At 46.3% G+C, this 18970-nt stretch overlaps 1 long non-coding RNA gene across 2 annotated transcripts in view; it reads left to right on the forward strand.

The window, feature by feature from the left end:
- The first annotated feature begins 5171 nt into the window (after positions 1 to 5171).
- The window catches only part of LOC132207715 (uncharacterized), a 327862-nt gene continuing 314063 nt past the window's right edge, over positions 5172 to 18970 (forward strand). The window contains exon 1 of one of the 2 annotated variants that reach the window (XR_009443734.1): positions 5172 to 5881. This is a non-coding gene — a long non-coding RNA (uncharacterized LOC132207715). Of the gene's footprint in view, positions 5882 to 10583; positions 11239 to 18970 lie in introns of those variants that run through there. The other variant, XR_009443732.1, reaches the window with a different exon arrangement.

Below are 18970 nucleotides of genomic sequence, written 5' to 3' on the forward strand. Positions count from 1 at the left end.
ATGGGATGCTGTGAGGGTGTGAAATTGAATGCAGCGTCTGTGAGATACGGGAAACAGTGACTGATGGAAATTGGACGCAGTGACTGTGGTGAAGGAGATGCAGTGATTGAGTGAAATGGGATGCAGTGACTGAGTAAAATACGATGCAGTGACTGAGTGAAATGTGATGCAGTGACTGCGTGAAATGGGATGCAGTGACTGTGGTGAAGGAGATGCAGTGACTGAGGGAAATGGGATGCAGTGACAGAGTGACATGAGCTGTAGTGTCTGATGGAAATGTGATGCAGTACCTGATGGAAATGGGATGCAGTGACTGAGGTACTGGGAAGGAGTGACTGAGTTCATGGGGATGCAGTGCCCAAGAGGACTTGGGGTCCAGTGAGTGAGGGAAATGGGATACAGTGCCTGAGTGAAATGAGATGCAGTGACTGAGGGAAATGAGATGCAGTGACAGAGAGAAATGGGATGCAGTGACTGTGGGACATGGGAAGCATTGACTGAGTGAAATGCGATGCAGAGACTGAGGGAAAGGAGATGCTGTGACTATGGGAAATGGGGATGCAGTGAGTGTGGGAAATTGAATGCAGCGCCTGTGAGATACGGGAAACAGTGACTGATGGAAATGGAATGCAGTGACTATGGTGAAGGAGATGCAGTGACTGAGTGAAATGGGATGCAGTGACTATGGGAAATGGGATGCCTTGACTGACGGAAATGGGATGCAGTGATTGACGGAAATTGAATGCAGCCTCAGTGAGAAACGGGATACAGTGACTGAGTGAAATGGGATGCAGTGACTGATGGAATTGGGGTGCAGTGACCACATCAGTACTGGGTGATGATCCTGGCCAGGTGTTAGATTTCAAAGTCGTTGATCACCTTGGTGATAGCGATCACAATTCTGTTATGTTTACTTCAGTGATGGAAAGGGATAGGTGTACACCACTGTGCAAGAGTTATAGCTGGCGGAAAGGCAATTACGAAGAGATTATGCAAGATTTAGGGAGCATAGGATGGGGAAGGAAACTGCAGTGGATGGGCACAATAGAAATGTGGAGCTTATTCAAGGAAAAGCTCCTGTGTGTCCTAGTTAAGTATGTACCTGTCAGGCAGGGAGGAAGCTGTAGGGTGCGGGAGCCGTGGTTTACGAAGGAAGTGAAATCTCTGGTCAAGAGGAAGAAGAATGCTTCTGTTACTTTCAGATGTGAAGGCTCAGTTAGGGTGCTTGAGGGTTACAAGGTAGCCAGGAAAGACCGAAAGAGAGAGCTCAGAAGATCCAGGAGGAGACATGAGAAGTTGTTGGCGGATAGGATCAGGGTAAACCCTCAGGCTTTCTCTCGGTATTTAAGGAATAAGAGAATGACAAAAGTAAGATGAGGCCCAATCAAGGATAGTAGTGGTAAGTTGTGTGTGGAGTCAGTTGAGATAGGGGAAGCGCTAAATGAATATTTTTCAACAGTGTTCACTCTAGAAAACCACAATGTTGTCGAGGAGAATACAGACATACAGGCTACTGGACTAAGTGGGATTGAGGTTCACAAGGAAGAGGTTTTTGAAATCCTACAGAGGGTGAAGATAGCTATGTCCCCTGGGCCGGATGGGATTTATCCTCGGATCCTCTGAGAATCCAGGGAGGAGATTGCCGAGCCTTTGGCATTGATCTTTAACTCATCATTGTCTACAGGAATAGTGCCAGATGACTGGAGGATAGCAATTGTGGTTCCCCTGTTCAAGAAGGGGAGTAGAGACAACCCTGGTAATTATCGGCCAGTGAGCCTTACCTCAGTTGTCGGTAAAGTGTTGAAAAAGGTTATATGGGATAGGATTTACAATCATCTAGAAAAGAATAAATTGATTCGGGATAGTCAGCACGGTTTTGTGAAGGGAAGGTCGTGCTTCACAAACCTTATTGAGTTCTTTGAGAAGGTGACCAAACAGGTGGATGAGAGTAAACCGGTTGATGTGGAGTATATGGATTTCAGCAAGGCGTTCAATAAGGTTCCGCATAACAGACTATTGTACAAAATGCAGAGGAATGGAATTGTGGGAGATATAGCAGTTTGGATCGGAAATTAGCTTGCTGAAAGAAGACAGAGCGTGGTAGTTGAATGGAAACTTTCATCCTGGAGACCAGTTACTGGTGGTGTACCGCAGGGGTGGGTGTTGGGTCCACTGCTGTTTGTCATTTTTATAAATGACCTGGATGAGGGCGTAGAAGGATGGGTTAGTAAATTTGCAGACGACACTAAGATAGGTGGAGTTGTGGATAGTGACAAAGGATTGGTTGCAGAGGGACATAGATAAGCTGCAGAGCTGGTCTGAGAGGTGACAAATGGAGTTTAATGCAGACAAGTGTGAGGTGATGCACTTTGGTAGGAGTAACCAGAAGGCAAAGTACAGGGCTAATGGTAAGATGCTTAGTAGTATAGATGAGCAGAGAGATCTTGGTGTCCATGAACACAGATCCTTGAAAGTTGCCACCCAGGTTGACAGGGCTGTTAAGAAGGCATACAGTGTTTTAGCTTTGATTAATAGAGGGATCGAGTTCCGGAACCAAGAGGTTATGGTGAAGCTGTGCAAAACTCTGGTGCGGCCGCACTTGGAGTATTGTGTGCAGTTCTGGTCACCGCATTATAAGAAGGATGTGGAAGCTTTGGAAAGGGTGCAGAGGAGATTTACTAGGATGTTGCCTGGTATAGAGGGAAGGTCTTAGAATGAATGGCTGAGGGACTTGAGGCTGTTTTCATTCGAGAGAAGAAGGTTGAGAGGTGACTTAATTGAGACATATAAAATAATCAGAGGGTTAGATAGGGTGGATAGGGAGAGCCTTTTTCCTCGGATGGTGACGGCGAACACGAGGGGGTATAGCTTTAAATTGAGGGGTGAAAGATATAGGACAGATGTCAGAGGTAGTTTGTTTACTCAGAGAGTAGTAAGGGAATGGAACGCTTTGCCTGCAACGGTCGTAGATTTGCCAACTTTAGGTATATTTAAGTCGCCATTGGATAAGCATATGGGCGTACATGGAATAGTGCAGGTTAGATGGGCTTGAGATCGGCATGACAGGTCGGCACAAGATCGAGGGCCGAAGGGCCTGTACTGTGCTGTAATGTTCTATGTTCTATGGCTAGCTCTCCCTGTGCTCCGTGTGATTTAACTTCCCTCTTGGAGTACCGTGAGGAACCTTCTTGAACGCCTTACTGAAGCCCGTATGCGTCCATCTTTCTGCCTTAGTCAATGCTCTTGATTACTACTTTAAAAAACTCAATCAAATTACGAGTTATGATTTCCTGTGCACATGTGTCCTCGGATCCCATGGACTGTTTCCTGTTCTAACAGTCTTCAAATGGGGGATCTTGTCAAAAGCTTTGCTGATGCCCAAGTAGACTGTATCAAATGCATTGCCCTCATGCACACACCTAGTTAGCTCTTCAATCATAGATTCATAGAGTCATACAGCACAGAATGAGGACCTTCAGTCCCAATCATCTGTACTGATCAGGTGTCCCAAACTTAACCGGTCCCATTTGCCTGTGTTTGGTATCCGTCTAAACCTTTCCTAATTGTGTACCTGTCCAAATGTCTTTTAAATACAGCAATTTTATCTGCCTCGACCACATCTGTTGGCAGCTCCTTCCATTCACGAACCCCACCCCCCCCCCAACCCCTTGTGGAAAGTTGGTTGAAAGTCAAAGCTGTGAATGTTAGAGATTCATCAACAAACCTCTTGCTGTCAACTGAAAGAAACCAGAGCTGATAAATCTCATTAGTAAACAAAATCATAGTTCTCCAGATTTAGTAAACATTATTTAGTAATTCCTCTTTTAATAGCTCTCACACAGTTGGCTGTCACTGAGGGGACTTCTCCTTGTACATTTCCTGCCATTAACCCAGTGCACTCTACAGGGACAGAAGACAGTAAAACTAAATAAAGAAACTCTAATTGAAAGAAAGAAGAATTATGGAAATGTCCTGCCCTCACCCCTTCTTTCCTCACAACCGCTCCCCACCCCTTTCACAAAGAACGATCAAACGAATGCTGTTGTAACATCTTACTTTGTTCCAATCCCAGTTTATTTGTTGCTGAAACAGACTTTCTTGCTATTGGTCCCTTTGCACTTAATTATTCCAATGCACCCTGCGCACCTCCCGCTTTCTATTCTCGATAAAATCAGGGTCTTCTGCTGTTTATGTTAACCGTTCATAGCACATCCTGTGCCCCTTGACCTGCATCAATTCCAAGTTCAGCAAATCCTCAATTTTAATATTAATTAATAAACTCTAGTTTCGGTTTCAAATCCCTCCACGGTCTTGAATCCCTCCCCTAATCTCTGTAATCCCCTCCAGTCTCCTAGTTTTCAGAGCTATCTACAGTCTTACACTAACTCATTCCTGAACATTTCCAGTTGTAGTTAGCTCACAGGTGGCATTGCTGTGAGCTGCCAAGGTACTAACACTGGAATTTCTTTCCTCAACCAGTTATTCCTCATTTCGTACACTGAGCATGAGTGACCTGCAGTGAGGTCTCAAGGAATTGGTGCCAGTTCACCAGAGGATGAAGTCACACTCCATTTCAGCTACAGGGGATTCAGATGAGAACTGCAATGGGGATGGGGTGGCCGACAGAAGAAGGATTGGTGCATTGGCAGGTTAGAAAGCCTGCCATTAATGTCACGGAGCAGGAAAGACTCTGGCTTCAATCTGGCGCAGTGTTTGGAACCCATCCACTCCAGCACTGAGTTGTGGCCAACCTGATGGGAACAGTTACAGATTGAGTCATGATTGGTATCTCTGCTCCAGAAAAAGCAGAAGCTGTTGTGGTACAGTCGTGGGTGGGCCCTTCTGGAGCTAGAGTTACTCAGGATAAACACAATAAAAATCATCAGCTTTCACCTGCAGTGCCACAGTCACAGGGATCGCACTCTGTGGGAGCATTAAGCAAGAAAAAGGCACCTGTAATACTGGTATGAAGGAAATAAATGAGGGCAGTTGATATTTGCATGCATTATGGCATAGATTGTTCAACATTATTGTTTTGAAATATCGATATTGTGATGGCATTTACTGTTGTTTGTAGACAAGTGGTGCAGTGGTAGTCAACAGCCAAGGAGAGGGAAGGTTCAGCCTTGTTAGTGGAATTTGAGCTTACATTTACCTGTATTACAGTTGGTCGAGTGGATCACAGAAAGTCTGGCAACAAAAAAGCTGCAATGGTTACCTCGTCACTGCTTCCAACTCCTCCTCTTTCTCAGCTGGTGCCCGATCACTGGCAGCGACAGCGTACCCTCATGATGCCAAGGTTGGAGACTATCAAGAATCATGACGACACCGGCCCTTCTCTGTACTGCAGGACTGCCCCAGAGTGCTCCAGGCAGCAGAAGCAACATTGAACTACTCCAGTGGTCTGCACCATTACATTTCCTGTGGTACTTTATGCAGCCCCTCTGAGTGTATAATACACACTCCCATATGGACCACGTCATCAAACAAAGGCTCTTGTCACCTCCTCGTTACTTCAAGTTGTTCAAATGAGGATGGCAGGGCAGAATATTGAAGAATTATTACAAAGTCTTCTGTTCAGTATCCTGCTGCTCTCTGACAAGGAAAACTGAAATGTACTTGATTTTCATGTAATTTTGATTCCCATTACAGGTCCTTATGGGAACAGGAAAAATGACAAGCTGGAAAATTTTGCAAGTAATCTTTGGGCCAGCCTGGAATCTTCCCATCCTCTGGCCATGACCTTGTGACCCTGCTTGGAGGTTGTAGTTACAGTTTCAGAAGTGATCAATTCCAGTGAGGATGTCTGTACTAAGGTGAAAGCTCACGCACAGTTCTTCACGACGGGAAAAATGGCTCCATTCAGACTCTGGAGATTCAGGTATCCCACTGAGAATCGTTGTCTCCTTCATCATTCACCTTATTCCAGTCACCTGTCCTGCTCTGTGTGATTTCTGTTCATTCTCTCAGTCATGCTTGTCTGAGGGGATAGCCACGACTGTAGCCCTGTTGTTGACTTGTGCAGTATCCTCACAGTCAGGGAATGCTTCCCCATTCCTGAGAGATTTCAGCTGGCTTAAACAGCTCTGAAAACCACTAAACACTTTTACAAGAGTCAGCGGAAATCCACTTGCATCTAACCTGTAAGTCGTTGGTGATATCTCTATCCTCACTGCACTGGATGAAGAGAGGATTGTAACTGGAATACTGAGGTCAAAACATATACCATTAGCATCCAAGCAGCATTACGCATACTTCCATCAGAATGTGAATCAGATGACAGGGATTATACCTAGCACTTGGAGAACTGACAGAAACCCCAGGTTACCGTGTCAGGAAAGTTCCAGTGAATGAAGTGCCAACCGAGCACTTACCATTCGGGGGCAGTCTGTGGCTAAAACCCCACTCACTGAGAGATGCTGGCCAAACAGAGACTAGTGTCTCGCCATTGCAGGTGGTGCCACCAGGAAGGGTGGCTGATGCTGGTACTGCAATTAATCCAATGCTATTAGTGAGTCATGAACAAATTGGGGTCGTGGGAGAGGTTTTCTGGCCAGGGAATCAGGAGGTTGTAAGAAAAGGTAGTCAGGTGCTATCTGTTTGCCATCGCTACTAATATGGCATGGCGGATCAATGGTTAGCACTGCTGCCTCACAGCTCCAGGGACCCAGGTTCAATTCCAACCTCAGGTGACTGTCTGTGTGGAGTTTGCACATTCTGTATATGTCTGCATGGGTTTCCTCTGGGTGCTCCAGTTTCCTCCCACAGTCCAAAGATGTGCAGGTTAGATGGCTTGGCCATGCTAAGTTGCTAAGAGTGTCCAGGTATGTGTGGGTTAGGTGGGTTATAGTGGAATGGGTGTGGGTGGAATGCTGCAAAGGTCAATGTTGGGTCAAAGGGTCTGATTGTACACTGTAGGGATTCTATAATTAAGAGTTTTACTTCTCAAACTTTCTGTGTGATATTTGTTCAGCCTCAGTTATTAATTGCCCACTCAGGGGAGTAAAGACCATTTACCAGCCTTCCCAATCGAGACTGCATCAGGGTAAAACTTGAAAGACAGTCAGGTCCGTACTTACACTCTCCAGCTCAAACCCCGCATAAAGAGAGGGGTGTTAAATTCTACCCGTCATGTACAAAATCCAGCACCTACGTGATTGCCTGCAAAAATGCCATCCATCACTGCCCACAACAGAAGAGTGAACCTGGCAGAAACGCAGAATTGCTACAACGCAGAAGGAAGACATTCAGCCCATCATACTTGCCAAGCTCTCTGAGCACTCTAATTTAAGGCCAATCTTCTACCTTTTTCCAAAAACCCTGCATGTATTTTTTTTTCTGTTTAAGTAACCATCCCTCTTGCGTGCCTTCGCCGAATCTGCCACCACCACATTTCGGGGCAGTGGATTCCAGGCCCAGATCACTCACTGGCTGAATAAAGTATTTTTTCTCACTGCCCATTTGCTTCTTTTGTTAGCATCTTTGAAACTGTGCCCTCTGGTTCTAGATTCATTTTAGGAGTGGGAACATTTTATTCCTAGATAACAAGGTGTACAACTGGATGAAGAGCTTTCTGAACTTTCGTCAGAAAAATGAAGAAGGGTCTAGGCCTGAAATGTCAGCCTTCCTGCTCCTCTGATGCAGCTGGGCCTGCTGCGTTCATCCAGCTCAGCACCTTGTTATCTCAGATTCCCCAGCATCTGCAGTTCCTACTATCTCTGAAGCATTTTATTCCTATCTGCTTTCTCCTGAGCACTCATGGTTTTGGAAAGTTTCTATCAAGTTTCCAAGGAAAGCAGTCCCAGTACCTTGAAAAAATCCTCATAACTGAGTTTCTCATCCCTGAGAATCATTCTCATAAATGGAGGCGTTGTGACAACATCACTGGACTAGTAATCCGGAGATTCAGGTAATCAGAATCAACTTTCACCATGACGCATGTTTGAATCCAATTTCAATTTAAAAACAACACCCAGGAATGAAAGTCTAATGGCGCCCATGAAATGGACCAACGACTGTGCTGTACATTTCTATGACTCTATGTCTCATAACAGGTCGCAGTACATTGGAGTTTTGTGTCATCTGCACAGTACAATGTTGTCCCCTGCACACCCAAGCCTAGATCATTTATGTCCGTATCAGGAAAGCAAGGGTCTCAATACCAGCTTCAGGGGAACTCCACAACAAACATCCTCTCAATCAGAAAAACACCCATCACACTCTCTTTCTTGTGATCAGAGATAATGGGAACTGCAGATGCTGGAGAATCCAGGATAACAAAGTGTGTAGCTGGATGAGCACAGCAGGCTGAGCAGCATCTCAGGAGCACAGCAGCTGACGTCAGCTTTGGTGCTCCTGAGATGCTGCTTGGCCTGCTGTGTTCATCCAGCTACACACTTTGTTATATTACACTCTCTTTCTTATCCCTCAGACAATTTTGGATCCATTTTGCTGCTGTCCCTTTCATTCTAAGATTTTCTTCAAAAATTGTACAAAATGCTTTTGGATAGCCCATGCACAGCACAACAGCATCTTTGTCCTTTTCAACCTTCTCTGTTACCTGCGACTATCTCAAGCATCCAAATGATGTGGGCAAGTGGATACTGACGTTATTGGATCTTAAGACACGGAAAATAACTCATTGATAATGTGGTATCCCAAATTAGAACCATCAGAGATTTACATGTCGGTGATAATTTACGCACATGAGAGGGGTGCAGACACTTAGAGCCATTCAGCCGCTAGGTGAAAACATTTCCGAGTTAATTGCCACCCTGCGCAGAGTGCACACACAAATCTTGATGACAAGCATGACCCCAAGTCAGACAGCATCATTAGCATTGCTTCCAGATTAAAAATAACCCAGGGAGAACAAGACGCTGCCTTTCAGACAGGTGTGGAGATAATTCCCAAATAACTAGCTTGATCCCAGACCAGAGATGGGATGTACAATTATGGATTGACCAGATAAGGAACCAGCCAGGGTGCTCAATGATAACTGGTTAACATGGCGGGGAAGGGAGTGAAAAAATAACGAGACGTGCTAATCGGAATTGAGCTGTATTTGTGTGTTAAGTATAATTGAAGGGGCGTAAGAAGTGGGAGAGGGCTGTGGTGGCGGGTGGAATGATTGATGGAAGCCGCATTTGCTTCTTGTCCAAGTTTAATTCACTCCCGGAGACGCCGGTATTATTTTCAAATTGGCGCTATTTGCAGCGTAAAATTGCAATCGCCAAATGTTATGCTGACTCCTGAGACAGCAGGTTGGCAACCCCCAGTGAAAAGGGACCAGGTACCAACGCTGCATCACCTTGCAGTTCTTAATCCAGGATGATAGAGAGTTTGGAACAGTCCCGGCCAAGTTGAAGTTACAGCATCCATTTCCATCAGTTAATATTGTGACGAGCATAATGTTTAAATGTGCAGTTTCACCTGTTCAATTCTTGTCTATCGACCAATAAATACAGATATTGCAAAGGTGGGAAGGATTAGCGGGATGTTAGAAAGCAAAGCGGTGTTATTTTCAGAAAATGGTTACAAACCAGAGATTTTAAAAGGATCAGTTCCACCCCTTTCCCACCCCACCCCACCCCCAACACGCACTCTTTGGTAGGGGTTTCCTTTAAGAGCGCTTCCAGAAATAAACCTGCCTTGGCCCAGGATCTGTCCTATTTGGTATGAGAGGGATGTGATGATTTGGCTCCTGTACAATCTTCCTCCGCCATGCGGCAGGGTAGGAGCATTGAAAGCAGATCTCAGCTCTTGTGGAGAGAGAGAGAGAGAGAGCGTGAGGCAGCGGCTGCGAAACGCGATGGGGGTGAGGACGGACTGAAGAACCATGGCATCGCCGCTGTGTACTTAGTGCAGCCACCAGGCTCTCGGGGGAGGACAGCAAGGAGAATTTTGTGTTGTCCTTTTTATTTGCAATAATCCGGGGTGGGGAAGGGGAGAGAGAGCTGAGATAATGGGAACTGCAGATGCTGGAGAATTCCAAGATAATAAAATGTGAGGCTGGATGAACACAGCAGGCCAAGCAGCATCTCAGGAGCACACAAGCTGACGTTTCGGGCCTAGACCCTTCATCAGAGAGGGGGATGGGGAGAGGGAACTGGAATAAACAGGGAGAGAGGGGGAGGCGGACCGAAGATGGAGAGTAAAGAAGATAGGTGGGGAGGAGAGTATAGGTGGGGAGGTAGGGAGGGGATAGGTCAGTCCAGGGAAGACGGACAGGTCAAGGAGGTGGGATGAGGTTAGTAGGTCGATGGAGGTGCGGCTTGTCGGGGGGAGGAAGGGATGGGTGAGAGGAAGAACCGGTTAGGGAGGCAGAGACAGGTTGGACTGGTTTTGGGATGCAGTGGGTGGGGGGGAAGAGCTGGGCTGGTTGTGAGGTGCAGTGGGGGGAGGGGACGAACTGGGCTGGTTTAGGGATGCTAAATCTCCCCTTCCCCCACCGCATCCCTAAACCAGCCCAGTTCGTCCCCTCCCCCCACTGCGTCCCCTCCCCCCACTGCACCACACAACCAGCCCAGCTCTTCCCCTCCACCCACTGCATCCCAAAACCAGTCCAACCTGTCTCTGCCTCCCTGACCTGTTCTTCCTCTCAGCCATCCCTTCCTCCCACCCCAAGCCGCACCCCCATCTACCTACTAACCTCATCCCACCTCCTTGACCTGTCCGTCTTCCCTAGACTGACCTTTTCTCTCCTCTCCACCTTCGGTCCGCCTCCCCCTCTCTCCCTATTTATTCCAGTTCCCTCTCCCCGTCCCCCTCTCTCCCTATTTATTCCAGTTCCCTCTCCCCGTCCCCCTCTCTGATGAAGGGTCTAGGCCCGAAACGTCAGCTTTTGTGCTCCTGAGATGCTGCTCGGCCTGCTGTGCTCATCCAGCCTCACATTTTATTATTTTAGGAGAGAGAGCTGTTTTGGTTTGTGATACAAGAGACGAGGCTGTCTATGCCTTTCACCCATCGGTAGCTCTCCTCCTGTCCCTGCCTCTGACTCTATGCACACACACTGCCAGGCATAGTCTTCCTCCCTCTGTGTGTGTGTGTCTCTCTCTCGCTTCAGCTCCTAAAACCTAAGATGCATCGGATATAAAAACACGCACATAAACACACACACACACACACACACACATCAACAAGCCATGGGGAAAGATCAGGAATTACTGCAAGCTGTCAAAACCGAAGATGTAGCTGCAGTGCAGAAGCTGTTGCAAAGGCCGAAACAAGGCAAAGCGAGTGAGTACCCTTTACACACCGTTCCATTGGCTGATGTGAATGTGCCTGCGTTTTTTTGTGTGTGTGTGTTTTGCAAATGTCCTGTTATTGTGGAGTAGGAGGGGAGGGAGTTTGGTCTGTTGTTCAATATGGGCTCTCCTATCTTGACCGATGCTGTTAGCGACTCTTGATACAGTGCAATCGGTGGGAATGTAGCATTAGCCTGAATAGTGCGTTCTCTCTCCCTCAGACAGCTCCCCTGCATCCCTTAGCTTCACAAGCCGGCGCTTTCTGCTCCGAACAGCGCAGATTGGACGTTGAGGATTGATAAGGTCAATACTGGGAATCCTGGATTCCCTATCAACCGGGCAAGAGATTGCAGATGGTTTGTAGCGAATCCACGGTTGAGATACAACGCACAGAATCAGTTAGTATAAGGGGAAAGGTGGTTCTGGAGGTTTGCACTGTTCTGTTTCGGCAAAAAAAGTGCCCGACCAGAGAATATCAGGCCAGTGACGAAGATGGTTAAACAGCTAATTCTAGTGGAAAGCTGTCAAGAAGGTAATAGCTCAGTGTCGCTTCTGAGGAAGTGCAAACTGGAGATCTTGTTTGACCCACTCTGTGCATGTTGTTGTTGCTGTGTTGCAAAGAGAGCCTAGAGACGTGAGGGGGGACTTGGATGTGACAAATGCAGTGACTCCACACCCGGGCAGTGGTTTGGCAACATGATTCGGACCCCGTTAGCTTGCAGCCCTCTGGCGCTGTTCCCTGACTGCCGGATGCTCACTGGCTCGCACGCCCCAAACGACCGGGGCTATTTTAGATTTAACCCCTTGATTGATGGGCTGACAAGTGCCTGTTGATGACAAAGCAATAGATGCTGCAGATCTGGTAATTAGAAGCAGTTTTGCTGGGAGACGCTTTAATTGATAGATTTCAATTCTAAAATTAACCAGGATTAAACGGGGGAGACCTCGAGCTGGCTGATCTATGATGTAGTAATAACAGTATTTTCGGAAAGATTGTCTGAGACGCAGGAGTGATGTCTCTCCCAGCTATCCTGGCTGCAAGGAGGAGGAAAAGGCAACCCTTTCCGAACAAGGCACAGTGAGGATTTCTGAAACATTTATGTATCGCTTAACTGGAAACTTGATAATGTACGCCACAATGTGGGAGGGGGAATCTTATTCATTTCTATATTTGCCTAAAGCTTCACTCCAGATATTTTGTTAAAAATAAAAGAATAATGGGATTTGAAGGGTACACTGTGAGTAAATCGTGGGAAAATGTTAATTTATTTTGATGTGACTTGCTCCTACATGAGTAAAACATATTGTGATTAAGGATGATGGAATAAACTAAAAGCATTATTTGCCAGGATGAGATTCTGTCATAGTCTGGAGATGCGCTGCTCTGCTATCCAGTTATGAAGAGCTGCTGTAGTTGTGTTCTACAAGACTCCAATTGTTGGATGCAGTGGAAGTCTTTGAGGAGAAGACACCATGTCCCTTTAAAAATAGTTTCTTACTGATTTATCATGTCACACACAGTACTTTGATTTGTAATTTTCTGGCTTATTCTCTGGTGTTGAGAACCTTTGTGGGTTGACTTTCCCTTTGACCTCATGATCCCTGTTGAGTTTAGATTTTGAATGTGTGGCCTGTGCATTTGTTGGATTTCTCTCTATTGGTTCTCTAAGTTCACTGACTGAATGCAACACTGTATCAATGTTTACCAATAATGATCATATCTGTGATGATGATGCTATTTTCCTTGGGACAGATAAGGAAACTCTCCATGCTTCACAAAGTCTGTCTTTGTGTCTATTGGTGCTCCATAATTGGTGACCATGCCTTCAGCTGACAATGCCTTAAGCTCTGGAATTTCTTCCATAAACCTCACCACTCCTTTACCACCCCCCCCCCCCCGACCATGTTCTCCTTTACATTATTGGTTATAAAATACCAGAGCGGTTACCTGTGTTGATATCGCCAGTGTCACGTTTGATTAGATCATTCCTCCTATGAAATATTGTGAGACATTTTACTTTTACCAATGCAAGATGCATACATGCTGTTGTTATTAGACAATAAGTCGAGGTGGGAGGGTGCGGTATCATTGGGATTTAAATGGCTGGAGAGGCCTAACGCCAAATACCCAGCAGGTAGCTGTGTTGGGGCTGGGTTTGAGGGTGGGGTGGCAGATGGTGACTGTCTCTTCTAAATTAGCCCATGCTCCCATTAGAGGATCATATGTAATGCCTTGCTTATCACCAGTCTTCAAAATTCTGACAACACCCCAACTCCCCAACATATCCTCACTAGGGCCTACCAATTCTTCTCACTTGGTGAGCTGAATCTGGAACAATCGTCTAAGTCCCAAGTGCAATACCAGTAATGATCACGTCTTCTGGTGGTGCTGCTGGTACAGTGCTGGAATGCTGCCAATCTCTTACTGGCCTGAATCTCTCTGAGGCAGGACATCTTCATGTATAAGCGGAGCAATCAACCCATCAGATGGTTGCAGAGCTTGGCAGACTTCCCCACCTCTGTGCTTGTAGTCAAAGAGGTGGGGAACCCAGAGTCTTGTGTCATTCAGCCCTGAGGCAGTTGACCCTTACTTGCCTTCTGAAGTAGTATAGCAAATAGTTCATAAAAATGGGCAATAAAATGGTGACTTTGCCAGCATAATCCACATAATTAGAACTTTTCTTTATTAAATTGGGAACTCTGTGTGGTGTGTGCAATGCTAATAGAAGTACAGATCCTGGCTAAGCCCAGTGTTCTGTCTCCACCTCCCATGATAATACAAGGTACTGACTGATTGGTTTCTTGGCTGAGACTGTGGTCACTTAGTTGGCAGCCAAAAACACGAAGCAGTGTTTTTAGGAGAGGATGAGACAAAATATTGAGTGTCGAGAGGGTCCATAAAGTTTTGCAACTGAAGACATAAAAGCTGCTAGAGTTTAAAAATAACTTGGATCTGTATTTGAACTAACGTTAATGTAGAGGGCCAAGAGCTGGAAAAGAGGATTCAACTTGATAGTTTTAATTTGGCTGGCAAAGATGCGCTGGGCCAAATGCTCTCCTTCCATTGCTACAAATTTCCACGATACTCCAAAATCATGTCAAAGATTTCTGAAGAAGGGTCTTGGCTTGAAACATCAGCCTTCCTGCTCCTCTGATGTTGCTTGGCCTGCTGTGTACATCCAGCTGTACACCTTGTTATCGCTATTGTAGAGCATCTATGTGTCCCACTGTTATTTTACTATCGTGCCAGATGTGTAGTACATGATTTCTCTGCAAGTTGGTATGACAAATTAAAATCATGAGACATTTTTATTCTCTTAATGATAAAACTCAAAATTCCAACTGCACCTATGTCAACTCCTGTGCTGTAACATGTCTTTACAGATTGAAAGGTGCATTTTATTTCAGTTGGGCTGATTCTTGGATTTCTGCCAGACTTCAGCAGTTTGAGGTTTGCTGTGACAATTCCATGCCTTTTGACCTTCAACACAATCACAATGAAAATGACGTGGAAATTACAATATGGATACTGTGTGTGTGTGTGTGTGTGGGTGTGTGTGTGTGTACCTTGTGATATTTGATATAATCATTTGATATAATCAGTGGCGTTACTTTGGAGAGGTTTTGGTCTCCCCTTTGAATATTGAAGTAGAATGTAAAGCTCTTCCAGAAGTTTCGCGAATGACATAGAGCATCAGTCTGATGAAAACCTACCTCTTCCCCTTGCTACTATCTACTTGTTATTGCAGTATCAGTTTCTGAGACATGCCTTAGAATCCATTAAAGACGTGAATAAAGGCAAACAGTTGCCACTCACTCTAACCAACGTTTTTGTATAAAGATTTTACCCTCTACATGGACATGAGTCTTAATCCCATGTGCCCACTCTGTTCCAGTGAATGCTTTATTCATCCTTACTTTGACCACTTGCTTAACCTATTCCTAAATATTGACTTGGCTGCCTGTTCAGTCATTAATTCTGGTTGCACATTTTGAACTCTATGTGTTTGATGCAGCAGTTGGAAACAAGCGCTTGTGCTGCTTTAGTTATACCATCAATAGAGACTTTAAATAGTCATTAAAGAAAGGAAGAACTGGCACTGAATAAATTACCTGGGGTTTTTTTGTATTCATTCTTAGAATGGAGCTGCTGCTGGCTGGCCAGTATTTATTGCCCACTCATAGCTGCCCTTGACAAGGTGTTGGTGAGCTGCCTTCTTGAACCATGGCTTGGAGGGCAACTTGCAGGTGGTGGTATTCCCATAAATTTGCTGCCCTTATCCTTCTAGATGGTAGTATTTATGAAAGTGTTGGTTTCTAAAGAGCCTTGGTGAATTTATGCAGGGGATTTTGTAGATGATGTGCACAGCTGCTACTTCCCATCACTGGTGGAGGGAATGATTTTTTCTTGCTGTTGCTTTGTTAACTGTAGCAGCTTGCTGTGCCTAAATTGACTGCTGCATTTCCTGACATTGCAATCGTGACTACACTTCCAAAATATGAATACTGCTGAGAAAAGGCATATTTTGCTCCAGTTTTTCAACTTGCACTTAACAGGACAATTCACATCAAATACAATGTAAAAGGATCAACTATTACAGTAAATAAGAAGTGAGTCCTGGTGTTTTCCCTGTGGAAACACCTCAGAGTCCACTGTAATTGCTTTATTCATCTTTACTTCAACCATTTGCTGTACCTGTTCCTAAATATTGATGTGGTTCCACTTCCAGATGAATCAGCACTCTCTTTGTGTACAGCTTTTCCCTTCACTTCTTGCAAATTGCCCCAATAAGTGCAAGATGAAAAGGATAAACAAAATGTATTTTTTTCAAGTTCTGTATTACCAACTGATGACTGCCAAAATACTTCATTGGCTGTAAAGTGCTTTGGAATGTCCTGAGGCCATGAAAGGGAAGAAAGAGAAGGCTTTCTTTCTTAACATTGTGCATTTCACAGCTTTAGGATATCCCAAACAACTTCTGGCCAAGAGAATAGTTGAGAATTGGAGTCACTGTCGTAATGTGGAAACACGGCAGTCCATTTATGCACAGTGAGATCTCACAAACGGCAACATCACAATGACCAGAAAACCCCTTCAGTAATATCAGTTCAGAGCTTAGTATTGACCAAAACACCAGGAGACCTCTCGGTCTCCATCTCAGGCGACCAGCTTGTAACTGATGTCCATTTCAAGCCCACCGACTCCCACAGCTACCTAGAATACACCTCCTCCCACCCACCCTCCTGCAAAAATTCCATCCCCTATTCCCAATTCCTCCGCCTCCGCCGCATCTGCTCCCACGATAAGACATTCCACTCCCGCACATCCCAGATGTCCAAGTTCTTTAAGGACCGCAACTTTCCCCCCACGGTGATTGAGAACGCCCTTGACCGCGTCTCCCGCATCTCCCGCGACACATCCCTCACACCCCGCCCCCGCCACAACCGCCCAAAGAGGATCCCCCTCGTTCTCACACACCACCCCACCAACCTCCGGATACAACGCATTATCCTCCGACACTTCCGCCATTTACAATCCGACCCCACCACCCAAGACATTTTTCCATCCCCTCCCCTGTCTGCTTTCCGGAGAGACCACTCTCTCCGTGACTCCCTTGTTCGCTCCACACTGCCCTCCAACCCCACCATACCCGGCACCTTCCCCTGCAACCGCAGGAAATGCTACACTTGTCCCCACACCTCCTCCCTCACCCCCATCCCAGGCCCCAAGATGACATTCCACATTAAGCAGAGGTTCACCTGCACATCTGCCAATGTGGTATACTGCATCCACTGTACCCGGTGCGGCTTCCCCTACATTGGGGAAACCAAGCGGAGGCTTGGGGACCGCTTTGCAGAACACCTCCGCTCAGTTCGTAACAAACAACTGCACCTCCCAGTCGCAAACCATTTCCACTCCCCCTCCCATTCTCTTGATGACATGTCCATCATGGGCCTCCTGCACTGCCACAATGATGCCACCCGAAGGTTGCAGGAACAGCAACTCATATTCCGCCTGGGAACCCTGCAGCCATCTGGTATCAATGTGGACTTCACCAGTTTCAAAATCTCCCCTTCCCCCACTGCATCCCTAAACCAGCCCAGTTCATCCCCTCCCCCCACTGCACCACACAACCAGCCCAGCTCTTTCCCCCCCCACCCACTGCATCCCAAAACCAGTCCAACCTGTCTCTGCCTCCCTAACCGGTTCTTCCTCTCACCCATCCCTTCCTCCCACCCAAGCCGCACCCCCAGCTACCTACTAACCTCATCCCACCTCCTTGACCTGTCCGTCTTCCCTGGACTGACCTATCCCCTCCCTACCTCCCCACCTACACCCTCTCCACCTATCTTCTTTACTCTCCATCTTCGGTCCGCCTCCCCCTCTCTCCCTATTTATTCCAGTTCCCTCCCCCCATCCCCCTCTCTGATGAAGGGTCTAGGCCCGAAACGTCAGCTTTTGTGCTCCTGAGATGCTGCTTGGCCTGCTGTGTTCATCCAGCCTCACATTTTATTATCTTGGAATCTCCAGCATCTGCAGTTCCCATTATCTCTCACCAGGATAACTCTGCTTGACAACAGAGGCATTACATTACCTGAGAGGGAATACGAGTATTTAACAACTAGACACCTGAAGCCACAATTTCAATGGGTAGAGTGTTGGTTCGAGTGGTATCATCCAAAGGTCAGCACCTCCAACAATGGACCACTGAGTATGTTAGCCTAGATTTTCTTCTCAGGTCTATAGATCCTGACTTGAACAATGACATTCTGTCTTAACGGTTGGAGTGAAACCCACTGAGCTGCAGCTAATATAGAACATAGAACATAGAACATAGAACAGTACAGCACAGAACAGGCCCTTCAGCCCACAATGTTGTGCCGACCATTGATCCTCATGTATGCACCCTCAAATTTCTGTGACCATATACATGTCCAGCAGTCTCTTAAATGACCCCAATGACCTTGCTTCCACAACTGCTGCTGGCAACGCATTCCATGCTCTCACAACTCTCTGTGTAAAGAACCTGCCTCTGACATCCCCTCTATACTTTCCACCAACCAGCTTAAAACTATGACCCCTCGTGCGAGCCATTTCTGCCCTGGGAAATAGCCTCTGGCTATCAACTCTATCTATGCCTCTCATTATCTTGTATACCTCAATTAGATCCCCTCTCCTCCTCCTTTTCTCCAATGAAAAGAGACCGAGCTCAGTCAACCTCTCTTCATAAGATAAGCCCTCCAGTCCAGGCAGCATCCTGGTAAACCTCCTCTGAACCCTCTCCAAAGCGTCCACATCTTTCCTATAATAGGGCGCCCAGAACTGGACGCAGTATTCCAAGTGCGGTCTAACCAAAGTTTTATAGAGCTGCAACAAGATCTCACGACTCTTAAACTCAATCCCCCTGTTAATGAAAGCCAAAACACCATATGCTTTCTTAACAACCCTGTCCACTTGGGTGGCCATTTTAAGGGATCTATGTATCTGCACACCAAGATCCCTCTGTTCCTCCACACTGCCAAGAACCCTATCGTTAATCCTGTACTCAGCTTTCAAATTCGACCTTCCAAAATGCATCACCTCGCATTTATCCAGGTTGAACTCCATCTGCCACCTCTCAGCCCATCTCTGCATCCTGTCAATGTCCCGCTGCAGCCTACAACAGCCCTCTACACTGTCAACGACACCTCCGACCTTTGTGTCGTCTGCAAACTTGCTGACC

The sequence above is a fragment of the Stegostoma tigrinum genome, unplaced genomic scaffold (genome assembly GCF_030684315.1).
Source record: "Stegostoma tigrinum isolate sSteTig4 unplaced genomic scaffold, sSteTig4.hap1 scaffold_130, whole genome shotgun sequence".
NCBI classification, from domain to species: Eukaryota; Metazoa; Chordata; class Chondrichthyes; order Orectolobiformes; family Stegostomatidae; genus Stegostoma; species Stegostoma tigrinum.